General features: G+C 49.5%; 1 protein-coding gene across 1 annotated transcript in view; it reads right to left on the reverse strand.

Moving 5' to 3' along the window:
* Rpn5 (regulatory particle non-ATPase 5) overlaps positions 1–6,016 on the reverse strand; it is a 247,940-nt gene extending 241,924 nt beyond the window's left edge. Inside the window, exon 1 of the mRNA XM_080283070.1 lies at positions 5,959–6,016. The gene's annotated coding sequence lies outside the window, so the exon portion shown is untranslated. The remainder of the gene's footprint in view (positions 1–5,958) is intronic.
* Between the last annotated feature and the right edge of the window lie 17,546 nt (positions 6,017–23,562).

Here is a 23,562-nt window from a genome sequence, read left to right on the forward strand (position 1 = left end):
TTCACTCTCAATGCCAGTATACAGGACGAGAAAGTGAATGCTACGTATTTTACTGAAAGAAATTGAATCCCTACAGTGACAATAAACTAATACTACTGAAGGAAACTTATGGATAAAGACTATAGATATATATAAGTGTTATATAGTAATAGAAATATAAAGTGTGAGGGGTTTTATGAATAATAAATGACAGACTACAAAGAGCGAACTAGTGCCAGTGCGACGATCAGACGCGCTCGTAATTTCCATTGCTTTCACAGTGTTTTTTTTTTTAGTATGGATCCCAAACTACTTGAAAATTGTAGAATAGTGTTTATAGTGTTTGTATCTGGCTGTGGTAATCATATTACGGGTTGTCGGGAAGTGTAAAGTGGAGACTTCGTTACCCTACTTCAGAGGTCTCCACAAGTCCTACGGTAACCGACGAAGGCTCAACAATCATTCCAGGAGAAAGCTGAAGGTATGTGCCATAAGCATATATAATTTTATTATTCTAGGACTAATAACTGATTTTTGGCAAATATTTTTTGAGAGTCTGTCGGAGCCCAAATAACCCCGCGGCACACGCAAGTTATTGGTAAACAAGCCCGCGGTGTAGGGGTTAAATTTAAGTGTTGCACATTAACTTTTCCCAAGTGTTTTTAAGTTTCCAAAGCCAAAACAAAGAAGGTTAGTTACGTTAAATTTCTTTTCTACTTAGTCTTTTCTCCCTGAAAACCTTAACACAACACACCGTTTTTTTCACTGCACAACACTCAAAATTCCCGTGTGGTCTAGTGGAGAAGTTCTTGCTGTTTATTCACTGTCAGAGCCCGAGAGTATCACTGGTTGGCGTCCAAGGGGTGCATCGGTGGGTAGTGGTGATGGCGTACCGACTACAGAAGACTCTGAAGACAGCCGCAAACTCACGTCGAGCGGTGACTCCACTGTAGCTGATGTGCTGGGCTGTGGCTCGGAGCATGAGGCCCTGTCTTGGGGAGGCAACGGAGTGGAACCAGGGCTTGGCACAGCGGGGGTCACGGGCCTGAAAAAACTGTCAATCGTTGACTGACGCAAGGACCGACAATTCTGGCGACTGATGATGCGCTGCCGGAAAGCACGCACTTCCTCCACGAGTCCCAAGGGCCCCATCTCCCTGTCGCAGTCCGGGTGTTCCAGGTAGTCTAGGACGAACTCTAGATGTTCCCGGAGTGCGCTCAGCTTGGGGATGGCTGGAGTAGTGTCCTGCTGGGCGGAGTCTGCATCATCATCGCCTTCGTCGTCGGAATCTTCAAGTTCGGGACTGACACCAGCAACCGAAGACGCGATCTCGATATCAGACAACGTCTGATACCCAGGATCGCCCTCGTCGTCGTCCAACCACTCACGAACATCGTCCACATCAACATCGTCGCCGTGCGTACGTAGCCGTGCATGGAAGTCATCCACGTCAAACCCTAGGAAATCGTACTCCACATCTGTTCCGAGAAGCAGACGAGACCAACCATTTTCAAGAGTTTTCACAGGGACTTCCTTCCATGCACTAGCCCAGTTGTACAGCGCAGACTTGATGTTGTAGCGGCGAAGGTTTTCCAAAGTCCGCTTGCCTCGAGTGTCACGTCCTTCCCTGCGCTCGTCCTCGTCCTCGAGAACCACCATCACCTCGTCCAGGAACTTCCGACGGTACAGGCGCTTTGTTGCCACGATCACTCCTTGGTCCATTGGTTGAATGAGAGCAGTCGTATTAGGTGGCAGAAACATGCACCTAATACGGCCATTCTCAGCAACCAAGTCCTTGTCGCACGGGTGGGCAGGTGCATTGTCGAGGAGAAGGAGAGCCTTTATCTGGTAGCGAGGAATTCCCAGTGTCTTCGTCTGGTAATGTATGACCTCCTTGACGATGTGATGGTGAAACCAGTCTTTGAAAATCACAGCTGTGAACCATGCTTTCAAAGAATGGTACCATACGACAAGAAGGACATCAATCACCCCACGAAGGCACCGAGGCTGCTTTGCACGGCCAACAATAACGGGCTTAAGCCGGTGCATGCCGTTAGCATTGGCACAACACAAAGCAGATATCCGTTCCTTAGAAAGCTTGCGGCCAGGTACACGCTTCTCCGTCTCATCGGCGAGAGTGTTCGCTGGCACCGAGCGATAGAATAGGCCAGTTTCGTCAGCGTTATAGACTTGACCGAGAGTGAGGCCCTCCCTGTCGATCAAGCCTTTCACCTTGTGCCGAAACTCGTCCACTCCATCCTCGTTAGCGTCCAATGCTTCGCCATGTGCTTTACGGTTAGTAAGGCCATGTCATAACTTGAACGCGAAGAGCCAACCCTCGGATGCCTTGAAGTCAAGGGCGTCGTGAAGCCTTGCAAACTTCTCAGCAGCAGCCTTCAGCTCCGTTCCATGTACCATCACACCAGCTGCACGCTGCTGTCGATACCAAATCAACGTGGAGCGGTCGATCTCTGCATACTTGGGGGTAAACATAACCTTCCTCTCCACGTTGCGTTTGCTTCTTGACAAGAAGTCAGCCGTGTACTGCACGAGCTTGTCTCGGGAACGCTTGATATCGAACAAAGTCGACCGGGCCAGGTTGAACTCGCGGAGAATGCGAGAGGAAGACCAACCCGCATCAACCTTCTCCAATATCTCCCGTTTCTTCTCCAGAGTCAACACCACTCTCTTCCTTTTCTCAGGAGGTGGGGCCATCATCACACACACTAAGAGTAGGGCAGAGAGCAGCAGGAGGCCTTGCAGCAAGTACGGCACCACCACAAAAGCGAGAACGTGGGCAGCCATGGCGAACAGCGCAGGTCTTGTCGCGGTGAGAGACAGGCGGGAAGTGGGGAGGATGCAGCAGCGCTCTATCGGACGTCGGAGGAATGACGAACCAAAACAATGCTCTCACGCGGCGCGCGCGGCAAGTTCAAATTACGGACGGCAAAAAATCGATTTTTTTTTTCCAATTTTTTTGGATTTTCGGACCATTTTGGGAATGTTTGATCCCAGGACGATAAGGTTCGGTTATTGGGCGTCCAGATATTAGAGTGATTACTGTACTGTACTTCTCTCTCCCCTATTCCTTTCTATAAAGGAACAATTATACCTGATTTCCAGTCCTCCGGAAGCCTTCCCTCTTCCCAACCCAATCTACATAACTTCCATATCCACTCCACTACAATCTCACCCCCATACCTCAGCATTTCACCACACACTCCATCAATTCCTGGGGCCTTTCCCATCTTGCTCTTCTTCATTGTTTCCACTATTTCCGTCCTACTGATCTCTTCCTCCCTCCTCTCATCTCTCCTTCTTCCAGCCATTCCCCAACCACTTATACTTGCACTGCTCTCACTCTCTACATTCAATAAATCCTCAAAGTGCTCCTTCCATCTCCTCAATTTCTCTCTCTTCTCCACCAGCAATCTATTTTTCCTATCTTTCGCTCCTCTACTATTACCCCTTTTACACAGCCTTACTTTTTTTATGTCCTTCCAAAACAATTTCTTACTTTCCCTCCATTTCACACTCAGATTTCTCCCTAACTCTTCATCCACTTTCTTTTTGCTCTCCTTCACCAATCTCTTCACCTCCCTTCTCCTGCTCACATACCTGTATACCTCCCTCTTCTCTCTCTCATCTTCTCCCCTACCTCTACTCACTAGCCATTCACTATATGCCTTCTTCTTTTGTTCCACAGCTCATTTCACCTCATCATTCCATCATGCTGTCCCTTACACACCCCTGCATCTCCTCACTCCACAAATCACCTCACACGCTGCGCCTATCTCTTCCGTGAATATCTTACATACGTCTTCCACCCCTTCCATCTGCTCTAACTCACACCTTCCCAATCTTTCTTCCACTATGCTCTTATACTCTGCCATTTTCTCACTGTCTTGCAATTTCTCCACTTTTCTCATAGGAGCTGTTTCCTCCTGTCTTCCCCTTCGTCTCTTCAACCATTTTCTTTGCAGCTTTACCTTGGCCATCACTAAGTGATGGTCCGAGACAGACAGACAGATAGATAGATAGATATATATATATTTATATAGTGTCCCCCCCTATTGTGGGGGAGGACAATCTGGTCGCACTATGGGATGGTACTACTACTTTGCGGCCAGGTTGTGTCAGGAAGAATTCTGACACCATATTCCATGCGTGTCATAAAAGGCAACTAAAAGGGTAGGGGTGAGGTGACAAGGGACCCCCTTCTCTGTTTTTCAGTTCCTAAAAAGAGACAGGCCATAGAACGGGATGGAAGATTGAGTTATCCCCATACCCTGAAGACTGGGTCTACAAATGTGAGCGGATGTAGTACAACTGAAGCTAAAATGGACGAGACTGGGAGAATGTTTGTGAGAAGAATGTTGGATGTGTCAGCTTTGAGTGAAACAATGATGAAAGGGAAAGGTGAGTCTAAGTTTGGAAGTGTGAATGGAATACTGTCAGGTGTTGATAAAGGAAAGACACGAGAAGGTGTGGCCTTCTTAGTTAGCCTGGAAGTGCAGCAGTGTGTGACTGAATGGAAGATGTCATCGAGACTAATGTGGGTGAAAGTGAAATTTAAATGTGAGTTGTGGGTATCTGTGAGTGTATATGGGCCTAGTATCGAAACGGATGCAGAAAAGAGGAAGTCTTTCTGGAATGATGTTGATGAGTGTCTGCAGAGTTTTAGAGCAAATGTGAATGTGGTAATGATGGGAGATCTGAATGCTAAAGTGGAAAATGTAGCAGGTAAGAATGGTGTGCCTGGAAGAAATTAAAATGGGCAACGAATGATAGGGATGTGCGTTGAGCAAGAGATGGTGATTGGAAATATCTTGTCTGAGAAGAAAGATATTTATAAGTATACATGGGTGAGACAGGATGGTGGAAGGATTGTTGATAGAGCATTGATGGACTATGTGGTTGTGTCCAGGAATGAAACTGGATGATTGTTGGATGTGTTATGAGAGGGGAGGGTGGAGGTATGTATGACCATTACCTGGCGGAGGGAAAGTTGAGAGTATATAAGAGATGGGTGAGAGCTAGGAGAGTCAGGTGTGGCAGGGAAGTTTTGAAAGTGAATTGGATAAAAGAGAGAAAATGATAGAGTATCAGGAGGAACTGAAAGATGAGTGGAGTGCAGTGAAAGATCAGGAGAATGGCAGTTGCTTAAGAGTGCTGTGGTGGGACATGCGGAAGAGGTGTGTGGTGTGAGACGAATGGGTGGTGGTGTAAGAAAGGGAAGTGAATGGTGGTACGAGGAAGTATAGCTGTGGCTGAGAAGAGATGTACATATGAAGTATGGCTGCAGAGGAAGGATAAGGTGTCACAATGGATATTATCTTTGTTGCTTATGTATCAAAAATACTTACCTTGAAAGCAGATCATAATGTACCAGTAGGTAGAATCGCAGCGACCGTTTGGCAAAGAATTGCCTGTACTTTTCTGAGAAAACAGCTAGAACTGCTGCATCACTGTTGTTTTTATTTATCCATATGTATACAACAAACATTTACCTAATTTCAAATTAATTAAAGAGGATACCTGGATTCTCAATGCAGTTTGCTTACTGATGCTTTTGTCACCCTAACCTAACAGAATGGCTTTGCCTGCCTGACCCCTTATGGCTTAAACCACCTAGGACTGCCGCTAAACCTAACACTGGAAGCCCGCAACTGCTATCAGACCAAAATTTCTAACCTGACTTATCTTAATCAATCTGCAAAGACCCATTTGAATTTGAAATTTGGAGGACATGCGCCCGTGTGGTATAGCATTCCTAAGCTCCTAAAAAAATTTCATAGACACCTGTACTACGGTCTAAGGTACAACTTGAAGGTACTGATCAAACTGCACGAAAGTTTGATTTCTTCAGTACATATGGAGTCTGATTTCATTTACGCTTTTGGAGAAAGCACTGTCCATCATTACCCAAATAATTTACTATACGGAAGCAATGAAAACCAAGATAGTTTTATAGCTCACCTAAATGTGCGTGTGTGGCCGGGAGGATGACGAGACTGCAATGTAAACACTAGCGACTCCACGCTGGAAGTTTTGCAAGTTCGTAACTTGGCATATTTCGATTTTTGCCATCAAGACGTTATAATTGGGCAAGTCTGACCAAATTTATTAATTGAAAATATAATTCTGATATATTCTAGCTCTACTTTGATTACTCACAACCGACTTGACTAAGGCACAATATGGAGGATTTAAAGGTGGCGAGCTAGATGGAAAGACGAAGTCTAAATTGCCTGACAGAAAGGAGCCAATGACGCAAATCCTCGACTTCAAAACTGATATTCTAGATTGATCAAAATAAACTGTGGCTGCTTATCATGTGAGGTAGAGTTTTTTATTTATCAGTATATTTGGCGTTGGTAATTCTAGATTTTGCATCGTAAGAATTTCTTAGAAAATGATCAAGACGCATGAACATATAATAAAATAATAAAAATCAAACCTGAAAATATAGACAGATTGATTGTTCAGGCTGACTTGATTTGAAATATTTATTGTTGTAAAAGGTAGACAAAGCACTTTTACAACAAAAGAGGGTGGTGGCACTGGTGGGTCTTGCCCCACACCCCCTGAACATAGGTAAACAAAATGCAAACCACAGAACGATCCGGTGATAGGCGATCTGAATGAATGAACTACTTAGGATAACCCTGGACTCAGGCATTTACCGCCTACATGTGCAGATCGCTGTTCCGGTGCTGATACCGCCGTGTAATAATCTTTGTAAAATACCGTATATCACCGAGGGCAACCCAACACCCCCAGAAGGAGCCCACAGAGGAGCATATACAGCGCGCCTGGACTCCGGGCGACAGGGACTTAAGTCCGCCCGGGCCGCGCGCCCCTATGACCCGGAGTAAAATGCCCGCCGTGCCCGCCGCCGGACCTCCCACCTCACCACCCCCCACCCCACCACAGGGCCGCCACCGCACCACCACCCAAGGAGGACACAACGGTGGGGTTTGTGACCCCAAGCAAGAGGGTCACCAGGACACTACGGTCCTGGGCCCTTGTTCCCCGCAACTGCCCCAACACCAGGTGACCAGGGAAAGGCAACTACCTTGCGGGCGGAACAACTGTCGTCAGAAAAGGGGTGGGACTGAACTAGCTTCAGTCCCAAGTAACACCGTATTGACGGCAATTGTTACACCCTCTAGGGCAGGAGGCCCAAGGCTACAGCCTAATAAAGTGTATGAGGGTAAGGCGACCCAAGGCTCCAGCCTTAGTACACCCCAGAGAGAGAGTTGCCCCAGTGCATCCCTTTCCTGCTGTTCTCCCCTACAGGAGCAAGACCGCACCGACGGTCTCTATACATGGCAGGGAAGGAGCGGCCCTGTACGCCCTTCAGTTGCTTCTGGTCAGAAAGATCAGCTCCCGGCTACGGCCAGAGTATGTACCAGGGTAAAGAGCCCCTGCTATCGAACGTGTGGCTTTTCCCTACTGCGGGAGCAACACCGCGCCAACGGTCTCTATACGTGGCGGGGAAGGAGCGGGCCTGTACGCCCTTCAGTTGCTCTCTGTAAGACGGGTAGGCATCCGGCTCCGGCCGTGGCACGTACCAGGGTACAGAAGCCCCTGAAGATAGCCTCAGTACGTACTGGAGAGAGTGTGGCCTCTGTGTCCCTCACTCCGGCTTGTCCCCTACTATGGGAGCAACACCGCACTGACGGTCTCTATACGTGGCAGGGAAGGAGCGGCCCTGTACGCCCTTCAGTTGCTCCTTGTACGCCGGGTAAGCTCATGGCCACAGCCAACGTACGTACCAGGGTAAGGCGACCCAAGGCTCCAGCCTCAGGACGTACCAGAGAGGACACAAGTGACGTGAGTCCTTCTCCAGCCTCTTCCCCCTGTGGGAGCCCTTTGTCACCACCCGGGAATATAGCCCCAGAGGTGACATTAGAGTGGTGGCAAGGCCCGACATAGGAACTACCTCCCACGCCTGGGAGATCCTTGTTCCTGCCCGAGTCCCGAAGTAGAAGCTCCCGCAGCCCAGCCCTCTCGGCGCCTTTTCCCCTAGGTGCCCGCAGTCCCAGGACACCCAGGCCAGACCCACCGGCTCCCGACGAAGGCGATCCCGGCTCCCTCACTCCACGGAGCCAGAGACGACAGGCCCGACTGCTCCAGCTGTTCGGCCCCAGTCCCAAGGGCCACCTTTCAGGTAGAGGCCCCCAGACAGGAGGGCCTCCCTGCAATCCACCGACGAGGCCCCAACTCGAGGGCCACCTCTCAGGTCGAGCCCCCCAGATGGGAGGGCCTCCCTGCACCCCACCAATGAGTGTGACCCAGGCAGTGACTCCCCTGCGGGAAATCCCTTGCCCTCTGCAGGCCGGGTCCCCTAGGGCTCTACCCTCACGCCCTTGTCACGGAGTGAACATTACCCAGGAGATACAGGTAAATAGTGACTCCCCTTGTGTCGAGAACAAATCGGGGAAAAGAACAGTGAACAGTGACAAAGTGAAGAACAGTGCAGTTACCAATAGTCCAAAAGAACTCAGTGTCGGCAGGACAGAGAATGAACCTTAGAGTAATTATCCAAGTCCCCCCAATAAAAGAACTTTCTGTGAACGCATAAGGCTAGGGTGCGCGGGCCGGTCAAAAGCCTGAGTGTGAGTGTTGCCGTGACCAGCTGACTGTATCAAGTGTCGCTATCTGCACCCTATCTTATTTATAGTAATATTTCCCCTACGGACTCCCAATCTTGTTTATCCCCTTTGTGATCGGTTCAGTGTATATCCTGCCTAAAAGTGACACATAGACAATAACATATATAGTTCAAGATATTCCTGGATGAGCATTGTAGTGTGTACTGAGTGTAACTATATTTTGTGGTGCTGAACTTTAACTCTGTGTCCCTGTTCCCCTGTATCTCAAATATCACTCTGTGTTGTATTGTAACGGTTAGAATTAAGGTAATAGATGTGTTAAGGTGTACTGCCTGGTTTTTATGTCCTATTCCTTTGTTGGTGCTTTACTTCCGGTCTTGAAAGAGGACTCCGCTTCAGTCGCTAGTGTTTTAAGGAGAAGAAGTCGCCTTAAAAACACACTGCATAACACTGGTGGCAAGCGGTGGTTCTGGATCCGAGTAAAAGCACGGAGGAACGATAAAAGGAAACTTGCACAATGGCAGCCAAACCGCACATCCAATTGCCAAGATTCAACCCGGACCAATGTGACATTGAAGTATATTTAGATATGGTCAAACCCCTCCTAGACATAAGGTTCTACTCGGACAGAGAAAAAATTGCAGTCACATTGCCTAACCTGGGAAAAATAATTGCCACTGTCGCACCAAAAATTGTCCCAGAACTGACATGGGACCAATTCTCACAAATCGTGAGACAGGCTTTCACGCCATCAATAGGCAGAGTTGTCGCCCTCTCTCAACTCGACGCCCTCACCTACGACGGTAACCTAGACGACACATTCGTCCAGGCTCGGCGCCTCGTCAGCACCGCTTATCCCGAGGCAACTACAAATGCCCGAAATATACACACATATAATGCCCTGCTGAGGATTCTCCCTAACACAGTCAGGGAGCACTTCTCGATCTATGATCCCTCAGGGGACATGGACCAGGACCTGCAACTCGTCAGACTTCTCCTCGCCGCCCGTCCCATACCACAACCACTCCACGCGGTGACAAGATTCCCGACGAACCACAACCCTCCACCCAAACCTAAGCTGCCGCCTCACCAGCCACCTACAGAGCCGACTCCTACTGTGTCCAGGGCTTACCCGCAGAAAAAACGCCCCAACCCCAAGGAACAAGGCAACCTGATTACCATTAATCCTTGGGAGTTCACGGCCTGCAGTCGCACCAGCCCCCTGCATGACATAAGAGAACAGCTCAAGGCAAGCAGGCGCAGAAACTTTCACCAGGAGCGAGAAAGTCTCCTCCTTAGACGACGACGCCCCGGAAGACGACGCACCGCCAATACTCTACCCGGGACCGGACGATGACGAACATGACGACCACACCCAATCTCAGCAGATGGATTTTTAGGCCCGCCCCCGCACCTCCCCACGGTGGCGGGGGCCACCTCACACAGCTACAGACCCCCAGTCTACAACAAGATTTGGCTGAACGGGGTCAAGGCAAGATTGCTGGTAGATACGGGAGCAGCTAGATTGTGCCTCTACTCCCACTTCTACTCCCGCCACACCTCTGCCTTCGGTCCCCTTCTCCCCACTTCAGCCAACCTCGTCAACGCGGGGGATGGCCCCTTACCTATCCGTGGGGAAACGGGCCCTTCAAACCAACACTCACCAACGAGTATCCGCCAATCACCCATTCATCATATTCGATTCGACATGTAATCAATATGATGGATATCTTGGGCTGGACCTCCTCCAAAAACTCCATGCCACCATTGACTGCCATCAGCACCGCCTCCACTTCAGTTCAGCCCGCCCCAACCAAGCATCAATTAACAAGAGAAAAAAATCTGGTAGAAGAAAAAAGAAGAACACCCCCCCCCACACCACGCAGACACACACAACCCCCGAACACTCACCTGCCCCAACCCACCTGTACATCTGACCCCAACCCAACCTCACTCACCGCCTCACTTCATCCCCCTCCATCACCACCCCCCACTACACATCGTCTGGACCCCTCCCCATCTTTTCCTGCCACTATCGCCTCCTCAATCACCATTCCACCCTACCACGAAGCTTGGGTAGACTTAACAGACCTTCAGGTACCTCTGTCCTCTTCTCACCATCCATACCCACCGGACCACTCTCCTTCTATTTAGTATCCCCCACCTTCCTCCCCCCACATGCCCATGAAATCCATATCGCTAACCTCGCCACAACCCCACTAACCCTACCACGAGGACTCATCATTGGCGACACGGAAGAAGCAGAACCATGCCAAGCACCACCCCCCGACCATCGCACTCTCACCGACCTACCATCACATCTATCCCCTTCCCAAATCAACAGCCTCCGACAACTCCTCCTGGACTTTCAGGACCTATTCTGCTCCGGCCCAACCGACCTTGGCCACACTACTTATCTCAGCCACGAGATACACACGACCGGACCTCCAATTCGCCAACCATCACGACGAAAAAATCCAAAACAACGGGCAGAAGAAGACCGGCAGGTCCAGGATATGCTCGATGCTGGCATTATCTCCAACTCCACTAGCCCATGGTCCTCACCTGTTGTACTCGTGCGAAAGAAAGACGAGACTAGGCGCTTTTGCATTGATTACCGCAGAGTCAACGACGTTACTATCAAAGACGCTATGCCCCTACCCAGGATTGACGACTCGCTTGACTCCCTACATGGGTCGACCTGGTTTTCTACCCTAGACCTGCAGTCAGGGTACTGGCAAGTCCCTGTACACCCTGACGACAAGCACAAAACCGCCTTCTCAACATCGAATGGGAAGCATTATGAGTTCAACGTTCTTCCCTTCGGACTCTGCAATGCCCCTGCCACATTCTCCCACCTGATGGAGTCAGTTCTCAGCGGGCTAACCTGGGAGACTTGTTTGGCGTACCTAGACAACATCATCGTTTTCAGTCATACCTGGGCTGACCTCCTCCACCGCCTCAAACAAGTTTTCCACCGTATCTGTCAGGCAGGGCTCAAACTGAAACCGACAAAGTGCGTCTTGGCCGAGAGATCAGTCTCTTTCCTTGGACATCTGATTAACGCTGAAGGCGTCTCCCCTGACCCAGAAAAACTACGTGCGATTGCTGACATTCCCCTACCTTGTGACGTACACGAAACTAGAGCCTTCCTAGGCCTAACGTCATACTACAGGCGGTTCGTCAAAGGATTTGCAGATATCGCCAAACCTCTACACAACCTAACAAAAAAAGGCGAGCCATTCGTATGGAACGAACCAAGAAAAACTGCATTCACCACCCTCAAGTCCAAGCTAACCTCTGCTCCCGTCGTCGCTTTCCCAGATTACAACCTCCCATTCCTCCTGTATACCAACGTATCACTCATCGCCATAGGGGTTGTCCTTGCACAAGTGCAAAACGGCCGCGAACATATCATCGCCTGTGCCAGACGCACCTTAAATCCTGCAGAAAGAAACTACGCGGCCACCAAACGAGAGTGCCTGGGAATCATCTGGTCCCTCGATTACTTCCGCTCCTACATCTCAGGCACCCATGTGATAGTCATTACGGACCACCAATCCCTACAATGATTTCGTCAATCAAACACCACCAACGCACAACTCATACGATGGCGAGAAACACTCGAGGAGTATGATTTCGAGATCTCATACCGACCAGGCAAACTTCACACAAACGCCGATGCCCTGTCCCTTCTACCAATCAATGCAATCTCAACAGATCCAGACCTAATCCAAATGTGGCACAACAAACAACGACCTACCTGGATCCCACCGAACACATTCGCTACTCCACCCACACAGCGAGCACCTGTTCGATCCCAACGGACACATCATCCTAAGCCCCACCACCACCCACGACACTATGCTACACCTCCACGCCCATAACGGCATCCACCTGGGAACTAAAAAACTCCTACAAGTCTTTACCGACATTTACTGGACACCTAACCCATCCACCATTGCCAAGAACATCATACAATCCTGCCGAGCCTGTGCTTTAGGAAAAGACATCACCTGTACACCCGGCCCTTCAGGAAAATTAACAGCGCAGAAATCCTGGCAACTACTTTCCTTAGACGTAGTCGGCCCCCTCATACTCAAAGCAGGGTACAAAAACATAATCACATTCGTGGATGTGTATTCAAAGTTTATCATCGCATGCCCCGCCAAAGATCACAGTGCAGTATCAGTCGCCGACACCCTCACCCACCATGTCTTCCCGTATTTTGGTATTCCCCAAGCACTGCACTCAGATAATGCCCCAGAATTTACTGGCAAGGTCTCGGAAGAACTGGCAAACATATTTGGATACCACATCTCCCACTCATCCCCCAACTGGCCCCAAGGTAACAGCATCTGCGAGAGGAGCCATCGCTCCCTCATGAACCAGGTCCGCACACGCATTATGCAAACAGGGAACGAGGACTGGCCTGCCCACGTCAAGATTATCCAATGGGGTTTAAACACATGCCCACAAGAAGACGGGATAACTCCACATGAAAGAGTTTTCAGGGAATCTCCACTACTCCTACCACTCCGCCACCACCTACAGCCACCCACCCCACCCTCCACTACCGACCCTCTCCACCATCTCAAATGCCGCCTCCACCACCTACGCACTCAGCGAGACCTGGCGCCCGACACGAATCACTCCAACCCATACAAACCTGGTCGGTCCGTAGTTGTTGCACACCTGCCCGCCCCCTCCAAAACCTCCCCCCGATTTAATGGCCTCTTCAAAATTATTCGAGTACCCAACCCATACCAAGTCATCATCGATCAACAGGGACAACATCGCACATACCGAAATTGCCACATTCGACCCTTCCACCCACCCAACACTGATCACCCCCGCGCCCGCCCGACCTGCACCTCTTCCCGCACACCTGTCCATACCGACCTTTCTGAGAATTACCCCCTAGACTCCTACTCGTACTCCTTCTCACCCCCACCCTCCACCTCACCGACAACCAGCCCACCCCCCAACACACCACCACCACCGCCCGAGACCGCCACTTCTCCACAACTCACAACTCACCTCCCTACCACCTGTGCACCTACCACCTTCCAACCCACACTGCCCCCACTGCCCACATCACCACCACCGCCCAAAGCCACCACCTCCGCAGACCTCACCACTCACCACCCTACCACCTGCACACCTACCACCCCCCTCCCCCTTGACCATTCTCATTATATGCGCCACACCACATCCCCACTCGCCTCCCCCCCTAACAGCCGCACACCCTCACCACCAACACGTGCACAACCACCCTCACCACCCACACCAACCCTCACTACCACAACCACCAGATCAGGACGCCTCTCACGCCCACCCTCGAGATACACCCCAACACCACTGCCCATCTCACGCCCATTCCACCACCCACCACCACCACATACCCCCCCCACCCCAAACACCTCCCCCATAACCCTCCCCCTCCACCAAGCACGATGGAATCTTCCCAAGTCCCAATTCCCCAAGGTATAACGCTCCTCCCACCGAACCATCCCCCATAAAACCACCAATCTCCCGTCACTCTCCAGCATTCAGCCTTCATCTCCTCACCAGGCACCATTCCCCGAGATGAAAGTGACGAAAGTACACTGGCTACCCCACGACCGCCCACATTCCAGAATCCGGGAGACCCACCACCTTCTCCGACTCCTACGCCGGACCGACCATCCATCCTCCCTCCGGCTCACTCTCAGCCCCCATCAGGAGCCTAACACCTTCACCACCAACTGGGTCAGCCTCCTCCAACACCTCACCCTGGCCCACCAGACATCCACCTCCACCACCTACCACCTCCAGTCACGGGGTCGTGACTTTTACAACGCGGAGGGTGGTAAAATGCCCGCCGTGCCCGCCGCCGGACCTCCCACCTCACCACCCCCCACCCCACCACAGGGCCGCCACCGCACCACCAACCCAGGAGGACACAACGGTGGGGTTAGTGACCCCAATCAAGAGGGTCACCAGGACACTACGGTCCTGTGCCCTTGTTCCCCGCAACTGTCCCAACACCAGGTGACCGGGGAAAGGCAACTACCTTGCGGGGCAGAACAACCGTCATCAGAAAAGGGGTGGGACTGAACTAGTACTTCAGTCCCAAGTAACACCGTATTGATGGCAATTGTTACACCCTCTAGGGCAGGAGGCCCAAGGCTACAGCCTAATAAAGTGCATGAGGGTAAGGCGACCCAAGGCTCCAGCCTTAGTACACCCCAGAGAGAGAGTTGCCCCAGTGCATCCCTTTCCTGCTGTTCTTCCCTACACGAGCAACACCGCGCTGACAGTCTCTATACGTGGCAGGGAAGGAGCGGCCCTGTACGCCCTTCAGTTGCTTCTGGTCGGAAAGATCAGCTCCCAGCTACGGCCAGAGTACGTACCAGGGTAAAGAGCCCCTGCTATCGTACGTGTGGCTTTTCCCTACTACGGGAGCAACACCACACCGACGGTCTCTATACGAGGTGGGGAAGGAGCGGCCCTGTACGCCCTTCAGTTGCTCTCTGTAAGACGGGTAGGCATCCGGCTCCGGCCGTGGCACGTACCAGGGTACAGAAGCCCCTGAAGGAAGCCTCAGTACGTACTGGAGAGAGTGTGGCCTCTGTGCCCCTCACTCCGGCTTGTCCCCTACTACGGGAGCAACACCGCAACGACGGTCTCTATACATGGTGTGGAAGGAGCGGCTCTGGACACCCTTCAGTTGCTCCTTGTATGCCGGGTAAGCTCACGGCCACAGCCAACGTACGTACCAGGGTAAGGCGACCCAAGGCTCCGGCCTCAGGACGTACCAGAGAGGACATGAGTGATGTGAGTCCTTCTCCAGCCTCTTCCCCCTGTGGGAGCCCTTCGTCACCACCCGGGAATATAGCCCCGGAGGTGACATTAGAGTGGTGGCAAGGCCCGATATCGGACCTACCTCCCACGCCTGGGAGATCCTTGTTCCTGCCCAAGTCCCGAAGGAGAAGCTGCCTCAGCCCAGCCTGTCAGCGCCTCTCCCCCTAGGCGCCCGCAGTCCCAGGACACCCAGGCCAGACCCACAGGCTCCCGACGAAGGCAATCCCGGCTCCCTCACTCCACGGAGCCAGAGACGACAGGCCCGACTGCTCTAGCTGTTCGGCCCTAGTCCCGAGGGCCACCTCTTATGTCGAGGTCCCTAGACAGGAGGGCCTCCCTGCACCACACTGACGAGGCCCCAAATCGAGGGCCACCTCTAAGGTCGAGGCCCCCAGACGGGAGGGCCTCTCTGCACCCCACCGACGAATGTGACCCAGGCAGTGACTCCCCTGCTGGTAATCCCTTGCCCTCTGCAGGCCGGGTCCCCCTAGGGCTCTACCCTCACGCCCTTGTCACGGAGTGAACATTACCCAGGAGATACAGGTAAATAGTGACTCCCCTTGTGTCGAGAACAAATCGGGGAAAAGAACAGTGAACAGTGACTAAGTGAAGAACAGTGCAGTTACCAATAGTCCAAAAGAACTCAGTGTCGGCAGGACAGAGAATGAACCTTAGAGTAATTATCCAAGTCTCCCCAATAAAAGAACTTTCTGTGAACGCATAAGGCTAGGGTGCGCGGGTCGGTCAAAACCCTGAGTGTGAGTGTCGCCGTAACCAGGTGACTGTGTCAAGTGTCGCCATCTACACCCTATTTTATTTATAGTAATATTTCCCCTACAGACTCCCAATCTTGTTTATCCCCTTTGTGATCGGTTCAGTGTATATCCTGCCTAAAAGTGACACATAGACAATAACATATATAGTTCAAGATATTCCTGTATGAGCATTGTAGTGTGTACTGAGTGTAACTATATTTTGTGGTGCTGAATGTTAACTCTGTGTCCCTGTTCCCCTGTATCTCAAATATCACTCTGTGTTGTATTGTAACGGTTAGAATTAAGGTAATAGATGTGTTAAGGTGTACTGCCTGGTTTTTATGTCCTGTTCCTTTGTTGGTGCTTTACTTCCGGGCTAGAAAGAGGACCCCACTTCAGTCGCTAGTGTTTTTAGGACGAGAAGTCGCCTTAAAAACACCAGCATAACACGGAGCTCGCCCGCCGCCACCATAGCAGGAATACGAGACTACCTTCCTGGCGAGCCGACCATCGACAACCACGGGGTGGAGCTGTTACTCTAGCTCCAGTCAGCACCCCTGAGACGGCCAGTAGCCACTCAACCCTCCTAGAGGAGACGGCCTGCAGCCGCTCTGGAGGTAACAAGGAGGCGGCCGGTATCCGCTCCTGTAACAGCAGGCAGGAATCCCTCCACTGCAACCCAAAATATGTTTCGGCTGTGTGGGTTCCTCAACTAGTCACTAATATATCAGCTTGGAACCCCACAGCTGATCACCAATATATAATATCAGCTGAGTCATGGCCTCACAGTTCCAAGCAAGGTTAACGTTGCTCCTGGTCGAAGTCACTTCCAGCTGACACGGTCCACCAAAACGTCTTCTCACACACTGGAGATGGTGGGAATCGGTGTAGGATCCTGTTGAAGGAATTTAGTGGTAGCATCTGCAGGTGAACTGAAACTGAACAGATTAAATCTCTCTTTATTGGCCACAGAAAGATACAACTGCGACACTGAGAGAGCTCAGAGTTATACGTCCCTCTCGTTTGAATGATACGTGCGTTCTGCTCTAGCCAGCCGCCATCCCCTCTGGGTGTGGCGCCGAGTCAGCTAAATCTGAAGTGCTAAACCTCCACAGACAACTGGGATTTATACATGAATAGAAGCATCATAACTATACCATGTACATTATACACCTCAATAAAATAGTATTGATTACATTACAGTATAACAAGGTAAATATTTCCCCCAAGACTTAAACATAGATACAATTCATATTTCTCTATCGCCTTCCCTTTACTCTAGGTTTTGATTAAAAGAAGACGTCTGATTGCGCATCCCATCCCAAGCCACACTTTACAGTGAAATGGCGTTTGTTTGTTTATCATTCACACTTTGTTGTATATTGTTAATTATGAATAAACAACTTCAAATGTAATATGTAGCAATAGTGTGAAACTACAACTAGTCATGGGAAACAATTTTGGCACCAGAACACTCCCGCCTTCATCAGAAGATGGCCAGAAGCTGCTCTGAAGGTGCCCCTAACGAGACGGCTGGTAGCCACTCGACCCTCTACGGGAGACGGCCTGCAGCCACTCTGGAGGTAACAAGAAGACAGCTGGTAGCCACTCTGAAGGTGCCCTGAACGAGACGGCAGGTAGCTGCTAGACCCTCTACAGGAGATGGCCTGCAGCTGCTCCAGAGGTAACAAGGAGACGGCCAGTAGCCACTCCCGCCTTCGTCAGGAGATGGCCAGTAGCCACTCTGAAGGTGCCCCTCAAGAGACGGCCTGTAGCCGCTCGACCCTCCTACGAAAGACGGCCTGCAGCCGCTCAGGAGGTAACAAGGAGACGGCCGGTAGCCGCTCCTGCCTTCATCAGGAGATGGCTGGTAGCCGTTCTGAAGGTGCCCCTGAGTCGGCCTGTAGTGGCTCCCTTCCCAAGACCACGGCTAGTAGCCATGCCCTATAGTAGATGGCCGGTAGCCGCTCCTCCATCAGGTGCTGACTTCTGCCCACCAACCTATGACCCAGAGGGAGCCCTCAGCCTGGAGGAGCACTGAGAGGCCTCGTGACTATCACTGGGCTCTTCTCCCTGCAGCCGGTTCCTGAGAGGACTCGGCTGACAGACCCCGACGTAGGCCGATGCAGCAGCCCCCTCCTGATGGCATCCCTGACCCCTGGGGACCACAGCCCTTGGGACCTCCAGACCGCCCCCAGGATCCCCAGGCAGGACCTCCCTGCATCCCAGCACCGGAGATCTTCGTCTTCCGTCAGGCACCTGAGCAAGAAGTTCAGGAAGCTATTCGGCCCCAGCCCTGAGAGCCAGACTCCCGCCCCAAGCCCTCCTGAATATAGAGGCCCCTGGCAGAAGTCAGCCCCAGCAGTAGTGAGGCTGAGTCACTTCCGCTGCCCTTGTACCTGACCGCCACTACGCCCAGACCCGAAAGTGAGTGATAGGGAAAGCACGGTGTCCGTGACAGTGAAATAAGGGCAGAGCAGTGAGTTAACGGAATAGGGGAAGTCAGTGAGAAAAGAATCAGTAATAATATAAAAGAGTAGTGGAATAAGCAAGGTAACAGTGAAACAGTGAACACGGCAAGGCAGTGAAATACGGGTCTATCTCAGTGAACACGCTACCAGATGGTGACACCGCCTCACACTAAGATCATACGGAGGCCCCAGTGCAAAAGTAATCATTAACGACCCGACCAACGAACCCGTTAGCCTACCCGCAGTGAAATAGTGCCACCACCTCCACCAGTACACAGAACCTAGACTTTCCTACAAGAACAGTGCATAACCTCTCTGCCCTAGGTGCTACACCTTACCCGATCTTGTCCTGAGTAGTATTCTGCGCGATACCAACACCCCATATCTAGGCCTTAGAATTATAATTGTCCAGTATACCTGTATTTGTGATATTTGCCCGTTTCACTGTAGAATTTAGCAATACACATGTAAGGTTGTTGCCTTGAGTTTTTGTGTCCTGCCTCTTTCTTATTCGTCTAAGCTCTGGTCTAGAAAGAGAACCCAGCTGCACACTAGGCGTTAGAGGGATGGGAAGCCGACCCTAAAACACCTAGCATTACACTTAGTCTTACTGTCGCACTTCACAGGCTGATATTTCCAATAATTATCCAGGTAGGGCTGAAGAGTTTGGGCAGAGGGTGCATGGACTATACTTAGAGGGAGTTCCATAATTCACCACTCGCTGCGTAAATGAATATTTCCTTGTATCAAGCCTATTTCGACTTCTCCAATTTTAACCACCACACGCCGGGGGTTTTCCGACGTCGCCCACTCCTTCCTGCGGGAGATTTCCGTGATTTTGGAAAAAAAAAAAAATTCAAACCGTAATATCTATCTGTCAAACTATAACAGCTAGAGAAAAAATAATAATTATACATAAGACTCGCCAACTCTTCCTCTTTCAAATGAAAATATCCCCAGGTCTCCAAGTGGTCCCGTCGATGAGTAAGCTACTGCTCTCGTCACCTGTGGCAGTGTGGGACGGAGACATAACAGTGGTGTCAGGAATGTGGATCATTAGAAAAGTGCTGCAGTGAGTCAAACCTTCAACGTGGAGGGAGAAGGTGCACAGACAACAGGCCAAGCTAGGCAGAAGGAAGCATGTCTGTAAGTAATCATGAAGCCAAAAGAATTTGTGATGTACTAACATTTAAGAGGCAAGTCTACCATTGTAACTCATGAAATTGCACAAAATAAAAAGGTCATTCATATTGGTTATGTGTTTTCTAAGTATTATTTTACTATTTTCAGTGATATATGCCATTACTATATCTCACAGTTCGACAAGGGAGTAAAAATAATCCACAAATATTACACGCATGGTAACTGACAAAGAGCTGCCGTAGGACCGAATTTGGTAGCAGACGACACGCTGAAAGTTCCCCATTACCATGGATATATACCTAGATGCCGCATGACACTACTCGCCTACGCGGCCGCCATCTTGGAGCGGCCGAGGCAGGCGATGCTGTGAACCAGACATTGGTCAAAGTTGACCACTGTATACCTAGAAATGCCGCAACACTGTAAAAACCGTCGAAATATAGAAACAAGACAACAGGGAATAACTTTCCACAAGTAAGTTCATTTAAAGACTAGTTTTTGTGTAATAATTTGACGTCAGCTTGCAGTGCATCTTGGATGACGATGTCAGTGATGTCCATGTGTCTGCTGTACCAGGGCCAGTGGCAGGTGAAATTATTATTTTTCAATGTTAAACCTGATGCAAAATTATTTGCTTTCTTGATTTTCGTCTGCATAATCATGGAAAACTGGGGGGAAAAAAAGCTGCATAAGCATTTGAAAGTCGAGTTTGTAGGCTGTCCATTCCAAGAAATGACCGGATATATTGTCAAAATGTATTGTTGTGCAACTGTCACAGTGTCCGTATTAATATTATAATATGTAATCAAGGACAAGCACAATGATTCTGTTTCATTTATCCCCATGAAGGTATTATTTTACAAGTTGCCAATATGTGGTTCAGGGATATTACCACCATAAACGCACAGTGTGATACCTAACTCAAGGAAAGCATTCCGCTGCAGCAGGTTAGGTTAGGTTACATTAGATTAAGTCCAGAAAAATATACTGCACAACCTTGGGGGTGTATTGGCAATTTGTAAAAATTTACCCCCATGAAGTAGATTCTAATAGAGTAATACTTATACTACAAAAACCAACTGTAGAAAATGTATGCAGTTATACTTAATGCAAATTTTTCTTACCCTTTTATCTAAATACAGTAGGTTTCCTAGAGATCCTGCACTGATAAAACTTTGGGAAACAGCATTGTATTTTCTATGCACGTGTAGTTATGTTTATTTTTTTTGCCTTATGCATCGTATTTTCTATGTATGTGTAGTTCTGTGTAATTTTTTTGCCTTATGCAATGTATTTTCTCTTGATGTGTAATTGTGTGTGTAATTATTTTGCCTTATGCATTGTATTTTCTATGCATGTGTAATTGTGTGTGTAATTTTTTTGCCTTATGCACTGTATTTTTTATGCATGTGTAATTCTGTGTGTAATTATTTTGCCTTATACATTGTATTTTCTATTGATGTGTAATCCTGTGTGTAATTATTTTGCCTTATGCATTGTATTTTCTATTGATGTGTAATCCTGTGTGTAATTATTTTGCCTTATGCATTGTATTTTCTTTTGATGTGTAATTCTATGTGTGTGTGTGTGTGTGTTTTTTTTGCCTTATGCATTGCCTTTTCTATTGATGTGTAATTAAATGTGTATTTTTTTTCTCTTTTTGTATTGTATTTTCTCTTCATGTGGAATTTTTTTTTTCCTTTGTGCATTGTGACAGTGCAACAACTTAATATGTATATTTTTTATAACCTGTGACTTGTAAGCCCTCCTTCCATTTTTGCTTCCTTCCTCATGTCTTTCTTTCCTCTTCTGTGCATAGGTGACTCTACACTGAATGACAAGCCAGTTTCTTATATAGTTGTGAGAGTTTATAAGGTAAGCTCAACATGTGTGGAAATCAGTTTTTATCAGCAACCAGCTAGGCCCCAATGGTTTAAAGTTTTAAAGATAGGAAAACATAGAATATACACATAGTCAAGTGCAGAACATAATTCTTCAGTTATTCTTTTATGACAGAATAGCTCTGTAGAGCTATTTGGTATTCTAAACACTAGCAATACGGCTATAATATATTCTTTATTATGAACATCCGATTATGTACAATCTTAATTTTTCTCTTCTTTAAGCTTAAGTTTAACAACGTCGGACAACAAATGGCAAAGTTACATTCATTTTCATAGTCTGAATTCACTCTAAAACAAGCGCCACTATTACACGCTGGACCGTTCGAAGATGGCGGCCATGCAGACGCATCGGCGCTGTATTGAAGAATGGGCGATGGGGCATCTAGGTATATTTATATCTATGCCCATTACCAGCAAAGAATGAAGAGCAGTGTTATGCAGCGTAGTCTGACCTTGACTCCTCGAGTTCACACACGGTACGGACCTTCGGTTCTTTCTTCTCGACCGGGCCAGAGTATGCAGACAAGGAGGGGAAGCCCAAACACCAACTGATCAAAGGCAAACATAACATATTATAATGAACACAGAACAAGATACAAAGATAGGTACAATGATATACACAATGGTACATGACCAAACCCATTCAGTACTGTAATGCTAGGTGTTTTTGGTACGGCTTCCCGTCACGTAAACGCCTAGTGTGTAGAGGGGCTCTCCTAGACCGGAGCTTAGACATATATACTGTATAGGAGAGAGGTAGGACACAAAAACTTATGGCAACAACCTTACACGTGTATGACTAAGCTGGACAGGGGAACGAGTAGATGTCACTGATAGAGATACACTGGGTAATTACAACTCATATGTCTAGATATGGTTATCAGTATCACGCAGGATACTGCTCGGGTCACAGTGAATAGCACGTGAGGTAGAGTGTTCTTAGTTATTTGAAGGCCGGGTTTTCTATATTCGTGGAGTTACTAATGTTATTCCCTGCTGGTGAGTGGCACTTTGGCACTGGGGCCTGATTATGGTCCTAGTATCAGGAAGTATTTTCTGATAGTAGCATATTTATCCTGTCCGACTCGACTCTCACTGGGTGGCCATATTTGTGTTTACACTCGCTGTTACTCCACCACTTTGGTAATATCACTGACTTCTATTAGATGGGTAGTTCACTGTTCCGTCTTTGTAGTTGTTATTCACTCCACCACTTTGGTATTATCACTGACTTCCATTAGAGGGTTAGTCCACTGTTCTGCATTTCCATCACTTTGCCACAAACACTGCTATTACTGTCACTCCTGTCGGAACAGGGCGTCGTGGTGGTCAGGTGCAAGGGCGGAGGGGTGTCACAGCTCCGCTACTGACGGGGCTGGGCACCACCGGGGGCCTCTATATCCAGAGGCCACGGGATCATGCGCAGGGGCGTCCGTTCTCATCCGGGGCTGTGGGTGGCGAAGGGTCCCGTGCTCTCAGGGCTGGGGACAGGAGTGCGGCCCTCAGGGCTGGGGCCGAATAACTGCCTGAACCTATTGTTCAGGCTCCTGACGGAGGACGAAGATCTCCAACATTGAGGTGTGGGGAGTTCCTGCCCGGGAGTCCTGGGGGCAGTCTGGGGTTCACAAGGGCTGCGGTCCCCAGGGCTTGGTGATGCCGACAGGAAGGGGCTGCAGCACCGGCCTGCATCGGGATCCGTCAGGTGGGTCTTCTTCAGATCCGGTTGTAGGGAGCAGAGGCCGGGGGATACTAAAGAGCCTCTCCAGTACTCCTCTAGGCCCGAGACTCCCTTTGGGTCATGGGTCGGGGAACAGGCGTCAGCTGCAGACGGAGGAGCGGCAAC

The sequence above is a fragment of the Coenobita brevimanus genome, chromosome 96, assembly GCF_032717465.1.
Source record: "Coenobita brevimanus isolate Jiangsu-jjx chromosome 96, ASM3271746v2, whole genome shotgun sequence".
Classification (NCBI taxonomy): Eukaryota; Metazoa; Arthropoda; class Malacostraca; order Decapoda; family Coenobitidae; genus Coenobita; species Coenobita brevimanus.